Genomic DNA, 20196 nt, shown 5'->3' with positions numbered 1-20196 from the left:
CAGAACTGAAGAGATTATTTGCTTCTCAAACACTCTAAACTAAAGAAATGTAGGAAGAATTAATAAACGCAGCAGGCAAACAGCAACAGGATGACAAGAGAAAAATCAGTAAAAGCCTTCTTTCTAAATATACACAAAGAGAAGGATAAAAGTAGAAATCTGATGGAGTGAAAAGTAAAGGAGCAGATGGAACATTAAGGACAGAAACTGGTGACAACCTGTCTACAGGTGAATCAATGCTTTTTTGTGAGACTACATTACCACATGGGACGTACACAAAAGGGGTAGGGAGTAGGGAAAGAGAGAAACGTGGGATGCACTGGGGTCAAATCAACGGCTAGCAATGAGGGGAAGCTGACCTCTGTGGCCTCAGAAAGAAAAGAGCCTGGGGTGGGTAAGGAAAGGGTGGGAGGCAAAAAAGGAGGGGATGGAAGCCTTACTTTGAAGAGGGGAGGGGGTTCCATTGAAAATGTTCTTAATGGTGAAGAGAGATGAGGTCCTTACACTCGATGGGGTATGGCAGTTTGAAAAGTCTACTTAGACTACATTGGAAGGGAGGGTAGGCAGAATCCCTGGGGGCAGCTGGCATGTGAAAGAGTGAGAAAGCATGGACACAAAGGACATTTTGAGGTAAATGTGGAAAATAAAAGGGGAGGGGATAGATTAGTGGTAGACTAAATAATTAGGGACAGAATACTGGAATGGCTCTGCCATGGGGCAGGGTCTTCTTTTGACACCTGCAATAATTGGCATTGTTCTGGGAGTGAGGCACAATGGGAAAAGAATCCCTACAACAAGCCCTACAAGGCAGTGGCAGAAAGTCCCCAGAGAGAGAGAGAGTTATTTAGAACAGATACTTGAAAGTTTTGATTGCATGGAGAATACAGAGAAGAGTCATGATTGAGTGAGAGTGTAGAGTAGACAGAGAGGATAGATAAGGAAGAGAACGAGAGAAATTCTGTTTGGAAAATAAAACACAAAAAATGGAATTTTAAACTGATGAACAAGATTAGCTGAAGGGGTGGAGAAGAAGGTGGAATCTACTTGGTTAACTGAGAGAAAGAGGGGGAAGAAATATATAACCACATAAAAGCAGGAGAGAAAAAGGAACTAATAAACAAACCTAAAAGGGAAAGGGTTAAGAAATGAGAAGAGTGCATCAGGAATGAAGAGAAGAGAACCAGCAGAAACATAGACACACGGAGGAAATATAAATCTACTCTTCAATACTCTAAATGTGAATGGATTAAACAATCCAATAAAACGAAAATGTGATAGACTAGTTAAGAAAATAAAACCTTACAATCTGTTGCTTACAAGAAACATATCTTAAAAGACATCCACAGGAAAAATATATTATGCATCAAGGGAATCCAAAAAAGCAGTAGTGCCATTGTTCGGGCAAATCAGAAAACAAACATTCAAAAATAAAAAGGGACAAACAAGGAAACCAAATTATGTTGAAAGGAACCATATACAACAAACCAATATCAGTATTAAACTCCCTTACCATCCAAATTCATAAAGGAAACATCTGAACTTCAAAAAGACACAGACATGAACACAATAGTGACAGAAGACTTCAATATCACTATTAGTTCTGGATAAGTCTAATAGATAAACAAAATGAAAAACACTGAACAAATTTCTGGAGAAATTAAGAGTTAAATGACTCATAGTGTCTTCTAAATGAGACAGCAAAAGAATATACATATTTCTGTACAACACATGAAACTTTTGCCAAAATTTTTTTTAAAATGACCATGTCCTACAGCAAACAAATGTAAAAAGGCAGAAACAGTTAATATCTTTTATAGACCATAATTAAATTTTAAAAAAAAGTTCATGGACCACAAACAAAAGATAGTCCAAATGAAGACTTACTATACTAATAAAATCTTAAATAAGGAGTGGGTCAACGACAAAAAATCACAATAACTATGTAAAAGAAAATGATAATGATGAAACAACATACCAAAATTTCTGGGATGCAGCTAAACCAGTCCTCAGGGGGTAAATCATATCCTTACAAACACACATTAACAAAATAGAAAAAGAGAGGATTAATAAACTGAACATGCATTTTTAAAACTTAGAAAAATAAACAAATAAACCTAAAATAAGCACAAAAGAAATATAAAAAATTAGGAGAAACAGATTAAGCAGAACTCAAAAAACCCACAGAAAACCAAAAGCCAGTTCTTTGAAAAACCCTTAGCTAATCTGAATAAAAAGAGAAGAGAAAATCATATCAATAAAATGGCAAATAAAGTAAAATGCAGCAAAACCAGAAGAAATAAAAAGAACAATCAGAATATATTATGCATAGGTATATGCAAATAAAACTGAAAAAAAAGAGGAATATCTTCAAAAACATAAAATACCCAAACTATCAGAAGACTAAACAGAGATCTTAAATAACTCAGTCTCACAAAAGGAACTAAATCTAGCTGTAAAGGAATTAACAAAGGAAAAAAAAAGTCATGGTCCTGATGGATTCCCAGGAGAATTCCATCGAACTTTTACAGAACAATTAATACCCATACTTCACAAATTATTCTCAGAAACTGAGAAAGAGAGCATCCTACTAGAATCCTTTTATGAGACAAATATGGTCCTATCATCTCAACCAAGGGAAGATAAAACACAGAAAGAAAACTATAGACTAATATCATTAATGAACACTGACTCAAAACATTTTAAACAAAATCATATCATATAGACTATCACAATTTAAACAAGAAATCATTTATTATGATCAAGTGGGATTTATACCAGGGATGCAAAAATGATCCAACATTAGGAAAACAATCAACATAATTAATCATATTAAAAATGAAAACATCCAAAGCCACAGGATCGTCATGATAGATGCAGAAAAAGCCCTTAACAAGGTACAACACACTCCTATGCTAAAAACCCAGAAAGTATAGACACAGAAGGTCTAGAATATAAAATGCATCTATCAAAAATCAAAATCAAGCATTATATGCAATGGAAATACACTAGAACTCTCCCAATAAATATGAGAGTAAAGTAAGTATGCCCACTCTCCCTAGTATTATTTAATACACTTCTGGAAATAATGGCAATATCAATAAAACAAGAGAAATTAATTAAAGAAAAAGATAGCTAAAGAAGAGATAAAACCATCTCTGCTGCTGCTGTGATGGTTTACTTGGAAAACCTTAGGGAATCAACAAAGATACTAATTAAGCCAACAGCTTCAGCAAAGATGCAGGTTACAAAATAAATTCTCAAAAATCAACAGCATTTCTATATAATGATAACAAAACACAAGTAACAGCAATAGGGAAATCCCACCCCAATTAACTACAAAGTACATAAAATATCTGGGATCCACCTCCCAAAGCACACAAAAGACTTCTATAGATTCAATTACAAAATGCTGGGAGGAATAGTCAGTGCTTATGTGGTTAGCTAGGCCATGCCAATATAAAAAAAACGATACTACCAAAATCAACTAACATTTTTAATCTTATACCAGTCAAAATACCAAGGGGATAAAATAACATTCATTTAAAAAAAACAAAAGATCTAGAATGTCAATGGAAATGATAAAAAGATGATGAAGGGGAAGCAGCATTTCCAGGCATCAACTATATCACAAAGCAGAAGACATCAAAACCATCTGGTATTAGTTAAAAAAAAATAGAGAGACAGATAATGGAACAGACTCTGCTAGAGAGATGAGAAATAGAGAACTCAATAACTCAGTGTTTGATAAAGTAGAAAACATAAATTACCTAGGGAAAAACTCCCCATTTGATAAAAACTGCTAGGAAAACTGGAACACAGTCTGAAAGAAAGTAGGTCTGGACTAACACCTTATACCATTTCCCACAATATATTCTAAACAAATATGTGACCTGAGGGCATAATATAAAAAATTTTAGAAAAAAAAAGGCAACAACCAGATCATATACCTCTCAGAATTATGGGTAGGAGATGTATTCTTAACCAAATACTTGACAGAGGCAATTACTAAAGATAAAACAGGTAACTTTGATTACTTTTAATTGAAAGGCTTCTTCACAAACATTAATGCATCTAAGATAAGGAAAGGCTCAACACACACACACACACACACACACCCCACCCCCTAACAGCCATTCCTCAATATATAAATGGGCAAAAGATAAAAACCAAACAACTCTCAAAAGAATTACAAAGTATTCACACTACCACACGAAAAAAAATGCTCCCAATCACTACCAATAAGAGAAATACAGAGCAAAACAATCTTGAAGTTTCACCTCACACCCTGCAAATTAGCTAAAATGGCAAAAAATGGCAACAGTAAATATTGGAGGGATTGTGGAAAGAAAGGCATGCTAATACATTGTTGGTAGAGCCATGAATGAAATGGTACAACTATTTTGGAAAAAAATTTGGAATTATGCAAATAAAGACTAAAATGTCCACATCCTTTAAGTCAGAGGCTCCATTACTTGGTTTATTTCCCAAGGAAGCCATCAATGCAGGGAAAAAAGTGCCCATCTACTCCAAAATATGTAAAGCAGCATTTTTCTGCTGCTATAAAAAGTGTTTTTGGACTTTCTGCATGTATTGATCACTTGTGCTACCTTTTTCCTCTCTAAAAAAATATAATCTGTCATGGAATGGCTCTATAGTAATGCTAAAGGGAGGGAAATACATAACAATGATGTGAAAAACTGAAAAAATCAATAAGAACTTATTTTAAAAATGTTGCTGTCCAGTTTACTACCACTTCTAGCTAAGTCATCTGGAAATCAAGCTTTCCCCTGACACTCCCATTTAGGTGGGTATTTCTGTTTCCCCTCCTCTTTTTGTTCCAATTTCATAAATATGCAAGGTTGCCTTTGGATTGTGAACTCTTTGCGCTTCAGTAGAGTTCCACAAGCATGTTCATTTCTCTAATAATAAACCTAGTTTTTTTTTCTTTTAAAATATATTTTCTTTTGTTAAACATTTCCCACTTACATGTAAAAAAATTAACAATATTTTTGCAATTTTGTAAAACATTTCCATATTTGTCATTTTGTACAAGAAGATACAAATAAAAGGAAAAAGTGAAAGAAAGTAAATAACAGCATGCTTCAGTTTGTATTCAAACAATACCAGTTCTTTCTCTGGAGGTGGACAGTATGCTTCACCATTAGTCCTTTGAGACTGTCTTGGATCATTGTATCACTGAGAATAGCTAAAAGTTACTCACAGCTCATTTAACGATATCACTGTTACTGTGTACAATGTTCTCCTGGTTCTGTTCACCACATTACACATCATTTCATTTAAGTCTTTCCAGGTTTTTCTGAAATCATCCTGCTTGTCACGTCTTATAACACAATAATATTCCATTACAATTATAAACCACAGCTTTAACCCTAGTTTTTCATTTAAGTTTTGTGAAGCTGTTACTGCCTACTGACAAGAGTATGTATGAATGAATGACAAAGCATTTGTTAAATACTTAGTTGGTGCAAAGCACTGTTCCAAATGCTAGAGATAACAAATAGAAAAGATATCCCTGCTCACATTCTAATCAGGAAGACAAAAAGTTTCAGATGAAAAGGTTAAATGGTCTTTAGGATGCAGTGGCTGAGCACAGGGTACAGTCTCCTCTTTAATGTCATTTCCATTCACAAAACAATGTGTGTGTGTGTGTGTGTGTGTGTGTGTGTATTTTTTTTTTAGGCAATTGGGGTTAAGTGACTTGCCCAGGTTCACACAGCTAGTAAGTATCAAGTGTTTGGTCTGAGGCTGCATTTGAATTCAGGTACTCCTGACTTCAGGGCTGATGCTCTATCTACTGCACCACCTAGCTGCCTACAATATTTATTTCTGATGCTGAACCATTTGACAGTGCCAAGGACTTTAGTGGCTAAAACTTCTTTTCACAGGTCTTCAGTGTCTGCGGCATAAAACTTGCTGAAACAGTAGCCAGGCTGTATCTCCACAACAGAGTTGTTTCCCTGGATGACGTCTAGGATGAAAGCAGGACAGGAGGTACTATCAACGCCCCTTGGAGGCAGTGTGGGTTTTGGTGGTGGGGAGGAAGGTAAGCCCCTTCTCTGTCAATGATGGCTTCAGGGTTGGAATCCTATCTCTCCTTCAGCACAATCTGCTGCTTCAATTGGGTTGACTTGCTGCCTCATATGTAGCCAACTGGTTAGCAGATGGTTGGAATGATTGGTCCTTTGTCCATATAAATTGCATTCCTGATGATAACTGCCAGCACTGGGATGAAAGCAAGACCAGTGGTTTGGGGCACTACTACTTTTAGGACTTTTGTACTTACCTCCTTGTCTGTGACAGATGGTGTTGGTGGTGGTGAGAACCACCATGAGGCCCATTCTCAACAGTGATCAACTATATTTTGAGGGGTTGAGTTGGAAACAGGGACAGTGGGCTATGGGGCATTACCATTCCAATGAATTTACAGTTTTATACATTATTGTCCTCAAATCACTTACAATTCAACCAACACGGCCTTCTCGCTGATTCTCACAAAATCCCTTCATCACCACCATCTATGCCCCTGAACAGGATATCCCCACACCAGAAATGTACTCCCTCCTCACCTCTGACATTTAACAATATTTAGTTTCTTTCAAGGTTGAGCTCAAATCCAACACACACTACCAAGGGCCTTTCACAGCTGTGAATTCCCTGTTACCCCAACCCACAGTCAATTGCACTTGCATTCTCTCTCTCTCTCTCTCTCTCTCTCTCTCTCTCTCTTCTCTCTCTCTCTCTCTCTCACACACACACACACACAACACACACACACACACACACACACACACACACACACACACACTCTCCCCTCAAAGATATTGTGGGTTTGGTTCTAGATCACAATAAAGCAAACATTGCAGTAAAGCCAGTCACACAAATTTTTTTGTTTCCCTATGTATACAAAAGTTATGTTTACTCTATACTGTAGTCTAAAGTGTATAACAGCATTATACCTAAAAAAAAGTACATATCTTAATTTAAAAAGACTTTATTGCCAAAAAACGCAAATCATCATCACCTGAGCCTTCAGTGAGTTGGAATCTTTTTGCTGGCAGAGGGGCTTGCCTCGAGGTTGATGGCTGCTGACTAATCAGGATGGTGGTTGTTGAAGGTTGGGGGTGGCTGTAGCAATTTCTTAAAATAAGACAACAAGTTTGTCCCATCCACTGACTCTTCCTTTCACTTAAACACTTAAGAGTCCATCATAGGGTTACCAACCGGCCTCATCTCAATACTGTTGTGTCTCAGGAAACAGGGAAGCCCTGAGGAGAATCCCTTGGGAAGCTGGGGTTTTTTCCTTTACATCCCTAGTGCCTAGAACATGATGATGCTTAATAAGTGCCTGCTAATTAACAATGAAAGCACTACTAGAGTACTGACTACAGAATCTACAGCCAACCCCAAAGTGTAATTATAACTCTGTCAGTGCCCTGTATGCAGTAAATTCACGGAGCAAGGTAAAATAAACCTGTTGAAGATACTCTACTTGCTTCAAAGCACATAGCTACTTTTCAGCTGCCAAACAAAATCCAAACTGAGAACAAATTAAAATAGGTAATTCTAGCTTCTAATGAACTATTTTTTTAGCATGTTTGTGTCTCATACTGCTAACAGAACTATCTCTTCCTTGAGAGCAAGGTTCTCCTACATGCTAACATTTCCTTAGGTGCAGTCCAGCACACTAGTGCCCTACCCATATTTATATTTATTTGTTGACTCTTTAGCTAAGTGGCACAGAGGCTAACATATTGGATCTGGGGTTAAGAAGAATTGAGTTCAAACACAGCCACAGGCACTTATTTGCTGTGTGACCCTGGGCAAGTCACTTACCTTCTATCTGCCTCAGTTTCCTAAATAGTAAAATGGGGATAATAACAGCATCTACTTCATACGATTGTTATGAGGATCAAATGAGATAACTGTAAAGCACTTAGCACAGTGCCCAGCACATAGTAGGCATTACATAAATTTTAGCTACTATTAAGTTTATAAAGGACATAGCTAAAGGCTGATACATAGTAGGTGCTTCATAAATTGCTTATTTCCTTCCCTTCTCTTCCTCCAATTTACTATTTACCTATATAGAAGATGATGAACCTACAGAAGTAGATGAAACTGCTAAAAATTTGATCTCATTCCCACCTTGTTGAAAGCAAAAATGTTAAACTGGTGTTTAACAAATAACATAGCTCTGACTTCCAGCCTGCTCCTCTTTCCTGACCTGATGAGCTCCTATCATCATAAACTGTCCCCAAAGCCACTTAGGAAATTAAAATAATTTCTGATTTACTCTATTTCCTTCCTGACATAAAGAAAAAAAAAAGAGCCAAAGTAAAAACAGTTACTCATGATGACATGTAGAAAAATGGAAACCACAAATAGTAAATTAAGAAATTAAGTTCAGTCATAACACAAAATGAATCACATTACAGCAAATTACAATGCACTACATTTTATGTGGATAAATTTACTTAGGAGAAATTAAATGATAAATCAATTTCCATGAGCTCCCCAATTGACTGTTTACAGTCATTAACTTTGGGGGAGGAGTAATTAAAGGACATAAAACATACTATATAACCCTTTCCATAAATAAACTCACCTACTTTAAAAGTTCAAGAACAATCTACAAAACAGTTTTGACACACAAGAAGACTCATCATTTAAAGCTTCTTAATGAGAAAAGGCAGGGCATGCTGAATCTGAGAGATTAATAAAAAATTTAGATGCAAGTACCCATCACGTAGCTAAAATTTCAAGGCTGGAGCTCAAGGAAAATTAAGGGCTTGTAGATACAGGTCTGGCAATCCATGGAAGTGTGGAATAATGTGAAACAAGATATCTTATCAATGCCCTCAAAATTTGATTTCTTGAAAAGGCCTGTAATATCAGCTTAATCTGGTATCATTTTTCTTTTATAAAAGTAGAGATAGTGGGTTTAGGTGTAAGATTTCCTGGGTATCTTTGGATAGAGTACTGGACATGGAGTCAAGAAAACTTGAGCTGAGACTCTTACCATCTGTGTGACTCTGAGCAAGTTATTTAATTTTGTCTACCTCGGTTTTCCCCTTTGTAAAATGGGGATAACAGACAATATTTCCCAGGATTGTTGTGAGATTTGAGGGTTTTTTTGTTTGTTTTTTTTTTTTGATGGGCAATTGGGGTTAAGTGACTTGCCCAGGGTCACATAGCTAGTAAGTGTTATGTGTCTGAGGCCAGATTTGAAGTCACGTTCTCCTGACTCCAAGGCCAGAGCTCAATCCACTGTACCACCTTAATGAGATATTTGTAAAGCACTATGCAAACCCTGAAGAACCATATAAATGCTATTATTATTGCTCGTGATTCAAGGGGCATTCTCTGCCAAATGGATGTTTTGGCCCTCCATTAAAGTATCATCAATAAAAGGTACCAGGCAGCTAGGTGGTACAGTGGACAGAGTGCTGGGCCTGAAGTCAGGAAAACCTGAGATCAAACTCAGTCTCAGACACTTCTTAGATGTGTGTCCCTGGGCAAGTCACTTAACCCAGTTTGCCTCAGTCTCCTCACCTGTAAAATGAACTAGAGAAGGAAATAACAAACCACTCCAGTATCTTTGCCAAGAAAACCCCAAATGGGGTCATGAAGAGTCAGACACAACTGAAACGACTGAACAACAAAATAATATGCTTTGACTTGTCAACCTTATTCAAAATGCTTCTAGTTTCTACAAAACAAATGGACTACCGAACTTGTAAATTTGCATATTTCTCACACATATTTCCCTCAGCTAAACTTCTTCATGGTAAAAGAACAGTTTAAAACTAAGATGCATTAGGAGAGACTTAATCTAAACCCTACAATTTTAAAAAATCATACAACAACATCTATCAGTATAATAGACTACAGTTTTCTTTAAGATCTCTATTAACATTTGAATGTAAGCAGAATTCTAGGCACAGGAAACATTACAAATTATATCTTCAGAAATTCCTATTTAGCACCTAACTAACAAATTACTCTGTCATGCAATCTTTAAATGTTTCAGAAAAATCAAAGACTCTGAGAGGTGGAAAGGACCCTGAGAGATCAAGTCCAAACAATTCTAACCAAGTTCTGCAATATCACTGACATGATATTTAACTTCTGCTTGAAGACTTCCAATGATGGGAAACCTATCACTATATGAAGCACGACATTCTACTTTTGGAAATCTCTAATTTTTAAGAAGTTCTAAAGAAAAAGCCTATTCTGCTTCTCTTCAACCCCCCCCCCCACTGTTCATGAGGTCTACCCAATGGAAGCAAGAATTAGTCTGATTCCTCTTCTATATGACAGTGTGTCAAATACTTGATGGCATTTATTATACTCCCTTCAGTCCAGGCCTCTTCTCTTGAATGAGTTAATCAGTATCTCCAATTCCTTCAAACAATCTTTTCACGACATTATCTACAGTCTTCTTACCAGACCTGCTCTTTTTGGACAAGCTCCAATTTATCTATGTCCTTTTTTAAAAAAAAATTTTCAAACATTTATTCTAGAGTCTGGCACCTAGTTCTTGTTCATCCTCAATTTTCTTTCTTTTTTTTTTTTTCATTTTCCCAATTTATTTATTTTTAGTTTTAAACATTCACTTCCACAAGAGTTTGAGTTCCAAATTTTCTCTCCATCTCTCCCCTCCCCACGACAGCAAGCATTCTGATTACCCCTTCCCCCAATCTGCTCTCCCTTCTATCACCCTCCCCCCATCCCCTTCTCCTTCTATTTTCCTATAGGGTAAGATAGATTTCTATACCCCATTGCCTGTGTATCTTATTTCCCAGTTGCATGCAAAAACAACTTCCAACATTTGTTTTTAAAACTTTGAGTTCCAAATTCTCTCCCTCCCCACCCACCTTCATTAAGAGAGCAAGCAATTCGAGATAGGTTATACACGTGTAGTCATGCAAAACACTTCCATAATAGTTATGTTGTAAAAAACTATATTTCAACAGTTTGGAAAAGGAAGGACAAAAACTGACTGAAGAAAACAAATCCTTAAAAAATACAATTGGCCAAAAGGAAAAGGAGGCACAAAAATTCACTGAAGAAAAGAACTCCTTAAAAAGCTGAATTGGCCAATCAGAAAAAGAAGTATAAAAGCTCACTGAAGAAAATAATTCCTTAAAAATTAAAATTGGGCAAGTGGAAGCTAATGACTCCATGAGACTTCAAGAAACAATAAAACAAAGTCAAAAGAATGAAAAAAAAACCCAGAAAATTGAGTTATCTCATTGGAAAAACAATTGACCTGGAAAACAGATCAAGGAGCGATAATTTAAGATTTATTGGTCTACCTGAAAGCCATTACCAAAAAAGGAGAATAGGTATCATTTCAAGAAATTATCAAGGAAAACTATGATCCAATCTTTGATTCAGAAGATAAAACAGAAAATTTTTTTTAAATCCACTGTTCAACTCCTGAAAAGAGATCTCCAAATGAAAAGCTCCAGGAATATTATAGCCAAATTCCAGAGTTCTCAAGTATCCAGAAAGAAAAAATTCAAATATCATGAAGCTACAGTCAGGATCACACAAGATTTAGCAGCTTCCACATGAAAGAAGCAGAGGGCTTCGAATATGATATTCCAGAAGGCAAAAGAGTTAGGATTATGAGCAAAAATAACCTAAGCGCAGAGGATGGAGCATTGGTCTTGGACTCAGGAGAACCTGAATTCAAATCTGGCCTCAGACACTTGACACATACTAGCTGTGTGACCCTGGGCAAGTCACTTAACCCGGACTGCCTCACCAAAAAGCAAAAGAAAAAACAAAACAAAACAAACAAACAAACCTAAGCAGCAAAACTGATTGTATTCCTTCAGCTGGAAAAACAGACATTTAATGAAATAGAGGACTTTCAAGCATTCCTGATGAAAAGACTAGACCTGAATAGAAAATCTGACATTCCAACAGAAGACTTGAGAGAAGCACAAAAAGGTAAACAAGAAAGAGTAATCATAAGGGACTCAATAAAGTTAAACTATTTACATTCTTACTATGGGAAGATGATACAGATAACTCCTAAGAACTTTTTCATCACTAAGGCAGTTAGAAGCCTATACAGAGGGCATAAGTGTGAATTATGTTGGGACAATCTCCAAAAAAAAAATAAATAAAGTCAGAAAGAGGGATCCACTGGGAGAAGGGGAAGGGAGAGATAGTAGGGGGAAATTTCTCACCGAAAGAGACAGATAAGGAAGAGCTTTTATAGTGGAGGAGAAAATGAGTGGGTAGGGGTGACAGGCAATGCTTGAACTTCATTGTCATAGAAAATGATTCAAAAAAGGGAAGAATATATATATATAAACACACTCGGGTATAAAGATATGGGGGGAATAAAAGGGAGGGTGGCTTAAGAGAGGAAGTGATCAAAAGTAAAACAGACTTTTGAAGAGGAACAGGATAAAGAGAGAGAAAATGATAAACAGAAGAAAACAGGATAGAGGGAAATACATTAGTAATCATAACTGTAAATGTGAATGGCATGAATACCCATAAACTAGAAGCAGACAGCAGAATGGATTAGAAACCAGAATCCAACAACATGTTGTTTACAAAGACACACACACACACACACACACACACACACACACACACACACACACACACACACACAGTTAAAATAAAGGGCTGGGGCAGAATCTAATATGCTTCAGCCGAAGTAAAAAAGGCAAGGGCAGCAATCACGATCTCAGACAAAGCAAAAGCAAAAACAAACCTAATTAAAAGACATAATCAGAGAAACTACATTTTGCTTTAAAAAAAAAAGGCACCATAGACAATGAAGTAATTACCAACAAATTTTACGCCAAGTTTCTCTATCAAAGGTCTCATTTCTTATACAAGGAATGAAGTAAAATTTATAAAAATAAGCCATTCCACATTGATTAATGGTCAAAGGATATAAACAGGCAATTTTCAGAAGAAGCAATCAAAGCTACCTAAAGCCATATGAAAAAATGCTCTAAATCATTATTAATTAAAGAAATGAAAATTAAATCAACTCTGAGGTACCACCTCACACTTATCAGAAATGACAAATGATGGAGGGGGATGAGGGAAAACAGGTACACTAATAAACTGTAAGTGGGGTTGTGAACTGGTCCAACCATTCTGGACAACAATTTGGAACTATGCCCAAAGGGCTATAAAACTGTGCATACCTCTTGGCCCAGCAACACCACTATTAGATCTGTACCCCAAAGAGATCAAAGAAAAAAGACCTATATGTACAAAAATATTTATAACAGCTCTTTTTGTCATGGCAAAGAACTGGAAATTGAGGTGATGCTCATCAATTGAGAAACGGCTCACAAAGTTGTGTCCTGTGAGTGTAATGGAGTACCATGTGCTATAAGAAATGACAAGTGAGGTACTTTCAGAAAAACATGGCAAGACATATGAACTCATCCTACGCGAAGAAAAACCAGGAGATCATACTGTAGCAGCAATGTTGTGATGATCAACTGTGAAAGATATGGTTACTCTGATCAATACAATGATTTAAGACAATTCCAAAGGACTCATGATGAAAAAATGCCATCCACCTCCACAGAGAGAGGAATGATGAACTCTGAGTGTAAACTGAAGTATAATTTTCTTGCTTTCTTTTTTTATTTTGGTGATATGGCTAATATAGAAACGTTTTGTCTGATTTCACAAATATAACTGATATCATATTGTTTGCCTTCTCAGTGAGGGGGGAGGAGTGGAAGGGTGAGAGAATTTGGAACTAAAAATTTCAAAAGAATATTAAAACTAAACACTTTTTGCAAAAAAAAAAAGACATCACTAGTGAACATCTAGAAAAGGAAATGATTGTGAAGCACTAGCACAGCTTTGCCAGATCAATCTCATTTCCATTTCTCCCTCCTCCCCCAGGGTTACTAAACTAGTAGCTAACGAAAATGTAGGTATTATTTACATAGATTTTAACAAAACCTTTTTTTTAATGTCTCTCATTCTATCTTTTTGGAAAAGATGGGAGAAATACAGACTATACTGGTTCAAGGTCACCTTACTAAAGAATATCTCTAGCGGAGTGCCTCTGGCAATCTGCACATATTTTCTGTCAATGACCTAGATAAAAGTATGGAATAGTATATTTATCAAAATTTGCAGATGACACAAAGATGTGATATTTGACACAATGGATAACAGCGATGACCCCAAAAGACTGGTAGAATTTTCTTTCAGTTTCAGGAAAGAATTTCAAAGCTGACCTTCCAGAGCCTAGGCAACATCCACTCATTCAAACATTTATTAAGTTAGTCAACTAACATTTACTAAGCATTACTATGTGCCAGGCATTGTGTGAAGCACTGAGCATACGAAGAAAGGTAAAATAAAGTCTCTGCCCTCATGGAGATCACTGTCTAATGCAGGACACAACATGCAAAATATGTGCAAGCAAGATATATAAAGAATAAACTGGAAGTAGTCTTGGAGAGGAAAGTACTCAGAGTAAGAATGACTAAGAAGGCTTCTTGCTGAAGGTGGGGCATTAGCTGAGACTTGAATGAAGCCAGGCAAACTAGAATGTAGAGATGAAGAGGAAGAGAGTCGCAGTCACCTTAAAATTTTCAGGGTTAAGATATGCAATGTCATGTGGAAGGAACAGTACGGAGGCCGGTGTCACACTAAGCTGGATGCAGGAGGAGGTAAAAATTTTTCCTTAATATTCAGTCCCTTTTCACAGAATCTATGGTCTAGTAGTAAAATGAGATAAATACAGTTAACTATAATACACAATATATAATAAATTCATTAGAGAGTTGCAAAATAGCACTGTGAAAATTGAGGATTTAAATCATTACCAAACAGGGAAGGTTTTTATGAAAAGAGATGACATTAGAACTAGGAATTCAAAATTAGGTAGAGAGAGAAAAAATTTCAGGTTATAACTCTAATATCAGACTATTCCTCTTGACATGAGAATCATTTTCTGGGTGCCTATTATGCCCCCACTGAGGAAATCCTAGGAACTTTAGTATCTAGCTCATTTTGCTTCCTTCCAAATGCCTTCAGTTACCCTGCAAACATTCAGGCTAATATGAGCATTAAATATAGTAAACATTTAAGTTACACAATAAAAATACAGAAAGGATTCAGAGTCGAGTCTACAGCCAGTCAACGGGAAAAAAATCCTCTCATACTTCCTACAGGATCCTTAGAATCCTTCTAGCTTGTAGTGTTTATTACTTATGAAGTTTGGAGTTCCCAGAGCGCTGCCCTTTCTCACGTTGCTAACCACAGACTCCACTTCAACCCTGTCTTGGACCAATCAGAGCTCTCATGGCTTGAAGTATTAGAGAACGTCAACATCTGGGTTTGCTCTTTCATATCACAGCTTTATGCCACTTGCTCCTCAGTTCCCTGATGTGTTTCTTTCAGTATCAGCTCTCCATCTTCCTGCTGTTTCAGTGTCCCCATATGGCATAAATTTCTTTCCTCTAGGGGCCTGAGAAATCCAGCAATGTAGGCCTCCCTCCATGTCCACATTTAACTTGGCATCTCCATTTTGCTCTGGTTCCCATCTGTCTCTGCTTTCCATGGCCTACTGTGCTCTTTTTACTGGAAAGCAGCTTCCTTCTTATGTATATATCCCATTGCACAAAAGGGAAGAGGTTTACCTACTTCTTGGTATGGATTCATATAAGGAAAAGGGGAGGGGGAGAGGAAGTATACTCAATGCCAGAGTCCTACAGCCAGGTGGGAAATGAAGAGGTGACTGCCCTAGATCCCCTCCTTAAACAGAAAATCTACGAGTTCCCAATGAATGTCCACTTTCCACCACCTCTGATCAGAGGGAGGGAGGGGTCCAAAGAGTGGGAGTGAGTTTCAGAGCTGATGTGATCTTAAAGAATGATGAGTTTCTAGAGAAACTGTTCAAACCTGAAAAGTGTGAACAAAGGATTGGCTGTGTTTACAATGCACACTACCAGTATAGTTCGGTTAGGGCACAAAAGACGTGTAAGCAATATAAGAAAAGGATAGCAACAGACTGTGTAGAGTTCTGAATGCCAGGCAAAGGAGTTTAAACTTTACTTAATGTATTCAACAGGAAACTACAGAAGATTCTGAAGAGTGATCATCACCAGATCACAGACAAAAGAAGCTTATTTTGGCAGTAGTAAAGAATGTAAGGGAAGAGACCTGTTAGAAGCTCAAATGTACTTTAAAGAGCTATACAAATGTCATATATCATTAGATTTCAGTAGGACCTATACCAGGATCATGAGGCTTTGGAAACAAAAAAGAGAACAATATCAAAGAGGTGAAACAGACAGGAATTGATTGTATATGAGCAGTTAGGGAGGAAAAAAGTCAAGTAAGAAGCCTAAGGCTAAAAACCACAGAAGACAAGGTGATACAGTGGTACCATTGGCAGAAATAACTTAGCCAAGGGGAAAAGAAGTTTAGGTGGGGAATCATGACTTCAGAAGATGGAGAGTGAGGCATGCCTCCCACCACTCTGTAGAGAAATGGTAAAGTAGGGTGTGGAATGAGGTATTCATTACTAATGTGTTGACTTGTTTTGCTAGATTTTATTAAAAGGGGGTTTCTTTGGTGTGGAAGGGGAAGAGGAGTCAGTGGGATAAGAGAAAAAAAGGATAAAAAAAAGCTTTTTAAAATAAAAATCACAACAAAAAGTTTAGATGGGAAGTTCAGATTTTTAGACCTATACTGAGTCCTTAAAATTTCCTTTTTTTCATGTTTAAAAATTGGGTATAGATCGCCATTTTCTCTAAAGCAAGGGTTCCTAACCTGGATTCTAGGAGTCTGTGAACTTGTATAGGGAAAAACTGCATTTTTATTTTTACTATCCCTTGGTTTCCTTTGTAATCCTATGTATTTTATTCTATGCATCTAAAAAAATTATCCAGGAAAGGGCTGACGGGATTCATTCAAGAGACTCCCAAATGGTGTTATGTCACTAAAAAATGGTGAAGAATAACAATCCCTGTTCTAAAGAGGTATGATCATTTAACAGTTCAAATCCACCCACTGCCAAGGCAAGAATTTTAGAAAAACTATCAGTCTTATTTATATCAAATCTCATGATTCTTTCAAATGACTGAGCTTCTACAACGTAAATGTCACAATATATCCAAAGACTGATGCCACATTAAAGTCAAACACACCCTAAATTCGTGCTGGTTAAAAATCTGATAAAAACAGCAAAGCATAGTAGCACTTGATTTTCTCAACTTAAGAACAGAATAATTTTCTAAGCTCCTTAAGGGCAAGAATTCTTTTTACCTTTGAATCCCTAGTACTTTGCACATTGTAGGTGTTTGTTAAATCTGTACTTTGAAGAAGAAAAGCAACATGTATGACTATTAAAAGCACATTAGAGCTCAATTTTAATTCTGGCAAATGTAAAAGTTTTAAAATGACATCATTTGTGGGCTACAATACTTTTGCTATCTAACTAACCTATTTTTAGCCAAGCAAATTTTACTGAAAGATATGAGAATACACATTCCACTCTAATTAAACCACTATGTTTGGCAGCCAAATATTCTGAATATATCAATGTGTTAATATGTACATGATGAAATTACCATTTCTATCTTATGAAGAAATCATCTAATTCCCAAATGAAAACTAATTTCTAGTGCAACCATTATTAACATTTTCTAAGAGATTACAGCCATACTATTCCTAATATACTTCTAACAAATTCATAGTGAAGTTAAGAAAAAAAGAAAAAATGACTGATAACAGATTTTTTTTTAAAGTATGGACAATAGCTTGTTACTAGAGCCCATATTCTTTACTTAGAAACAGAAAAATATATTTATTCCACAGCAGGCCATATTCCCAGAACAATGACAAAAAAGGTATAGTTTTCCCCCCTTTACATTTTAAAACACAAGATATAATGTTTCTGCTTATTCTAATAAATGCCAGGAATATTAGAGTAGGGCATAAGAGCAGAGATCTCATTGGTGCACTGACCACTTTATCCTAGAAAGGTACCTTTACTTTGATTCCCAGATGGCTCCATTAATTGAACCCAGGACATGGTTAATAATTTTTCTACACTTTAACTACTCTTATCAAACTGAAACTTCCATCACTGAAGACAACTAGCAGCAGCCCCAAACATGGCAAAATTTGTAAGAAAGGAATTCTATCTTTGAGTCTGAAAAGTAAGAGAAATAATAATAATAATCATAATAGCAGCTAACATGTATATAGCATGTGCTAGGCACTGTGCTAATAAGCACTTTACACTTAGCCACATTAATGTCAAGTTGAATGGGAGAAGTACCACAAGATCAGGAAACGGGAGTTTATGAACTATGAGAATCATCAGCTGAAGGACTTGAACATGTTCAGCCTAGAGAAGAAAAGACTAAGGGGGGACTCGATAGCTATGATCAAGTATCTAAAGGTGTGTCATGTGAAGGAGAGATGAGACTTGTTCTGTTTAGCCCCAGAGGGCCCCAAAAGAAGAACGGGGTGGAAGCTGCAAAGAATCCAAGATAGCCTTGATGTTAGGAAAAAACTTCCTAATAGGAGCTGTCCAAAAGTGGAATGGGTCTTCTAAAGAATGTTGTGTGACCACTTATGGAGTATCACAATATGTATGGACTCTTTCGTCCACAGTTGGATTCTAGGGTTGCTGGGATTCAACACTCAAATTTTTGTGATTCTGTAGGTTAAGTTCCACCTCTGACATATATAAGCTTATGTAGCAAAGGACAAGCCAATTACTTCATCTCTGCCTTGGTTTTCTCAATTGTGAGTGGCCCTACTAATACCATTATTAAAAGCTGATTAGCAAGGGGCTCTTTTATCAGCAGAACACTCAAGTGTCAAGGACAAGCACCACATGGCTGGGGAATGTTTCACCAAAGAACTTAAGATTTTACTGGATACTATGATGCAATACTCAAGTGAGTCTTAGCTTTCTTTTCTGTCAAGTGAGGAGATAAAGATTGAACTAAAATGAGTTCTGGAATCCTTTTCCATTCCAACCCTCTAAGGGCTATGGTCTAATATTCTATATGAAAAGCATTCTGATAGAGGAAAGAGGGCTGGACAAGAAATCAAGAAAACTGTGCAAGTCCCAGTTCTGATATTTGGTATTTGCATTTGGACATTCTTTATCTATAAAGTGAGAATGGCAATTCTTGTACTATTTACCTAACAAAGCTATTGAGGAAAGTACTTTATAAACCCTAAAACACTAGAGAAATAGTAGTTAATGTTATGTGGCATGACAGATTATGCCAAATACGCAACCAGATATTCTCCATTGCTATAAGTATAGCTCAAGTAATTCAGGGAAAAGTAATTCCCTAGAGAGCAGGAAACGTATTGGATTGAGTTGCTGAAGGAAGCTAATGATCTCTTCAAAGTCACTTAACAAATAATCTTCATTTCTCTACATGTAAGTATTTACACATATCCTGGCTCCTCCCTCACATGAAAGGCTCACATATACAAACTATTCTAACTTGAAAATGCTGTGCTCAAAATGTATGATAGATTAAAGAAAAGTACAAAAATGCAAAAACATCTTTATGTCAAGGATAAGAAAGTCCTACTCTCTATCTTTAAGTTGAAGGACAGTGAGAACACGTGTCTAACTGTGGGACAGGCTGCAATATTCTGATAAAAACTGGTTAAAAAAATAGAGAGATAAAGGATATGAACAGGAAGTTCTCAGATGAAGAAATTAAAGCCATCTATAGTCATATGAAAAAAAATACTCTAAATTAGTATTGATTAGAGAAATGCAAATCAAAACAAGTCTGAGGTATCACATCACACCTATCAAATTGGCCAAGATGACAAAATAAGAAAACGATAAATGTTGGAGAAGATGTGGGAAAACTGGAACACTAATGCAGTGTTGGTGGAGTTGTGAAATCAACCAACCATTTTGGAAAGCAATTTGGAACTATGCCCAAAGGGCTATAAAAATGTGCATACCCTTTGACCCAGCAATAGCACTTCTAGGTCTGTATCCCAGAGAGATCATACAAATGGGAAAAGGACCCACATGTACAAAAATATTTACAGTAGCTCTTTTTGTGGTGGCAAAGAATTGGAAATTGAGAGGATGCCCATCAACTGGGGAATGGCTGAACAAGTTGTGGTATATAAATGTAATGGAATACTATTGTGCTGTAA

The 20196-nt window shown here is 36.6% G+C and overlaps 1 protein-coding gene across 1 annotated transcript in view; it reads right to left on the bottom strand.

Annotated features, from left to right (window-relative positions):
* PKN2 (protein kinase N2) overlaps positions 1–20196 on the bottom strand; it is a 176055-nt gene that overhangs the window by 115507 nt on the left and 40352 nt on the right. The window contains exon 2 of the mRNA XM_020988764.2: positions 1976–2025. The gene's annotated coding sequence lies outside the window, so the exon portion shown is untranslated. The remainder of the gene's footprint in view (positions 1–1975; positions 2026–20196) is intronic.

This window comes from Phascolarctos cinereus, unplaced genomic scaffold, assembly GCF_003287225.1.
Source record: "Phascolarctos cinereus isolate Bilbo 61053 unplaced genomic scaffold, phaCin_HiC Scaffold_5;HRSCAF=322, whole genome shotgun sequence".
Taxonomy (NCBI): Eukaryota; Metazoa; Chordata; class Mammalia; order Diprotodontia; family Phascolarctidae; genus Phascolarctos; species Phascolarctos cinereus.
This window is presented reverse-complemented; position numbering and strand designations above follow the sequence as displayed.